Genomic DNA, 3,337 nt, shown 5'->3' with positions numbered 1-3,337 from the left:
GATATTCTAGACCAACTGGGCAGAGCTAAATACTTTTCATGCCTTGACTTAATGTCAGGTTTCCACCAAATTGAACTTGAAGAAAATTCAAGAAATATAACATCTTTTTCAACGAGCAATGGCTCATATCGCTTCACGCGATTACCATTCGGTCTTAAAATAGCACCAAATTCATTTTAGAGAATGATGACTATAGCATTCTCGGGTTTAGAACCCTCTCAGTCATTCCTTTATATGGATGACTTAATGGTGATAGGATGTTCCGAAAAACACATGATTAAAAACTTAACTGATGTGTTTAATGTATGTAGAAAATATAACCTAAAGTTGCATCCAGAAAAATGTTCATTTTTCATGCATGAAGTGACATTTTTAGGTCACAAATGTACTGACAAAGGAGTATTGCCAGATGACAAGAAGTTTGACGTCATCAAAAATTATCCTGTCCCTCATGATGCGGACAGCGCGAGACGATTTGTAGCATTCTGCAATTATTATCGTCGATTTATAAAAAACTTCGCCGATTATTCACGGCACATAACTAGATTATGTAAAAAGAATGTTCCTTTTGAATGGTCAAGTGAATGCCAAAACGCATTCCAATACCTTAAAGAAAAGCTTATGCACCCCACATTATTAAAATATCCTGATTTTCGCAAAGAATTTTGCATTATAACAGATGCAAGTAAACAAGCTTGCGGAGCAGTTCTAACTCAGAACCGTGATGGAATTCAGCTCCAAATAGCTTATGCATCTCGTTCATTTACAAAAGAGGAAAGCAATAAGAGCACAACAGAACAAGAGTTAGCGGCAATTCATTGGGCAATTACCCATTTTAGACCATATATGTATGGCAAACATTTTACTATTAAAACGGATCACAGACCATTGACATATCTTTTTTCTATCACTCTTCCCAGTTCTAAATTAACTCGCATGCGGCTAGAGCTTGAAGAATACGACTTCACAGTAGAATACCTAAAGGGGAAAGATAATTTCGTAGCAGACGCACTTTCGCGTATTAATATAAAGGAACTCAAAGATATGCAACATAAAGTCCTGAAAGTCAGTACCAGGCGACAAAGTAGACAAAATAAAAACTGTACAGTAGAAAATTATGAACTTCTGCCAAGGCAAAGTCATAAAAATGTATCCAAGCCCAACGTACATGAAGTCATTACAAATGATGAAGTACGAAAAGTAGTGACCTTGCGCATAACAGAATCTAAATGTTTATTTAAACATGGAAATAAAATTATCGCAAGAATTGAAGTTAGCGATTTATATACCAATGGAATTCTCGACCTGGGTCAGTTCTTCCAAAGGCTCGAAAAAGAGACCGGTATATTAAAAATCAGCCAACTCAAAGTGGCACCGAGCGAAAAGATCTTTGAATCAGTTTCAATAGATTCTTTTAAAAATATGGGCAATGAAATATTAAAATCTTTAAGAGTAGCGCTACTCCAGCCGGTGACCCAAATAAAAGATGAAAAAGAGATACAACAAATATTGTCTACATACCATGACGACCCAATTCAAGGAGGTCATAGCGGCATAACAAGAACGTTAGCGAAAATAAAAAGACACTACTACTGGAAAAATATGACACGTCATATAAAAGAGTACGTACGTAGATGTCAAAAATGCCAAATGTCTAAAACAAAGACGCACACAAAAACTCCTCTGACTCTCACCGAAACACCTGTGAATGCTTTCGATATAGTGATAGTGGATACTGTTGGTCCGCTACCCAAATCGGAAAATGGTATTTAGTAGCCATTCCAATAAAAAGCAAAAGCGCAAATAATGTCGCAAAAGCTATATTCGAAAATTTCATACTCAAGTTTGGTCCAATGAAGACGTTCATCTCGGACATGGGAACAGAGTATAAAAACCAGATTTTAACTGACTTATGCAAGTATTTGAAGATCAAGAATCTCACCTCAACTGCATATCATCATCAAACATTAGGGACAATAGAACGAAGTCATCGAACTTTTAATGAATACATTCGTTCATACATCTCTGCAGACAAATCTGATTGGGATGTCTGGGTTCAATATTTCACTTATTGCTTCAACACGACACCATCAGCAACGCATGAGTATTGTCCATACGAAAGTTTAGATTAGAAATAGCATACAAAAAAGCTAGAATTATGTTAGAAAAAGCTAAAGCTTATAGGAAATTAGCATATGACGGAAAAACAAAAAGCTTTGAATTAAAAGTAGGAGATAAAGTACTTATAAGAAACGAAACAGGGCACAAATTAGACCCAGCATATTTAGGACCATATATAGTAGAGAAAATAGAAGATAATGACAACATTTTTATTAAAGATAGTAAAGATAAAAAACAAAAAGTTCATAAGAATAGATTAAAAATTTTTAATTCTTAATAAAATAAAATAAAAATATATGACGGCCTGATCAACCGAATGAAAAAAAAAAAATTTTTTACAAATAAACGAATTATAAATTTTTATACCTTAAATAATTTTGTATTTTTATACTCCAACATTTAAAATTTCTTATTATAATATTTATTTGTTGGCTGGCTCGAGGTCCGTGTTTGTTAAAACAAACAATGAAATCAATTTTATTTTAATTTTCTTCCGATATATTTCGGTTGCACATCGGCAAACCGTCTTCAGGGCACTAACACCAAGATACAAAAAACAATTAACAATTATAATACAATAAATTAAACATTATTTCGAACATTTTACATACATTATTTTACACGTCTGCGCTTTTTGACGTGGAGATTGTTACTGAGGTTGTTTGGCTGTTTAAGAGGTGTCTGTGCAAGTGAGCGCAATTTTCTGTGTCTGTCTTGTAGTTTAGTCGTTTGTTGGTTGGTGTGTTAATTATGTGTAGCATTTCCAATGTATGTCGCTTGTTATAGTGTTGTTCTTGTTGTAAGATTGTTGTTTCATCAATATTGAAATATGGAAAGGTCGCCAGAGCCATCAATAAATTTCTTATTATAAATAAAAAAAAAAAAACAAAAATTTAAATTTTAATAAAAAAAAAATGACAACAACATGACAAAAAGAAAACCCACAATAATTAAGTTCATTTAATAATTACACATTCATAATGTTACGTTATTTCTCTAAAAAGGGAGGTGTAGTGCGTATATGCCCTTACAGAATACCCCGTACTTAAATATAAAGTATGCAGCACTTTGTTGCATACAATAACAATAATATAGTAAACGAACCCAGAGCCACATTATGTATTGGCTCGGTCTCATATTACGCAGCGCGGTTCACTAGCCTCACTAGCTGACCGTTTATGCTTATGCTGCATATCCCACGCTCCGTCTGAGCGCA

The 3,337-nt window shown here is 33.9% G+C and overlaps 1 long non-coding RNA gene across 1 annotated transcript; it reads right to left on the bottom strand.

Annotated features, from left to right (window-relative positions):
* Window positions 1-2,601: 2,601 nt before the first annotated feature.
* On the bottom strand, window positions 2,602-2,802 carry LOC115769153. The gene is made up of 2 exons (XR_004018713.1): window positions 2,733-2,802; window positions 2,602-2,657 (listed from the first exon to the last, which is right to left on the bottom strand). It is a non-coding gene; the product is annotated as an uncharacterized LOC115769153 (long non-coding RNA).
* Between the last annotated feature and the right edge of the window lie 535 nt (window positions 2,803-3,337).

This window comes from Drosophila novamexicana, unplaced genomic scaffold (assembly GCF_003285875.2).
Source record: "Drosophila novamexicana strain 15010-1031.04,08,12 unplaced genomic scaffold, DnovRS2.1 tig00002484-arrow-arrow-pilon, whole genome shotgun sequence".
NCBI lineage: Eukaryota > Metazoa > Arthropoda > Insecta > Diptera > Drosophilidae > Drosophila > Drosophila novamexicana.
This window is presented reverse-complemented; position numbering and strand designations above follow the sequence as displayed.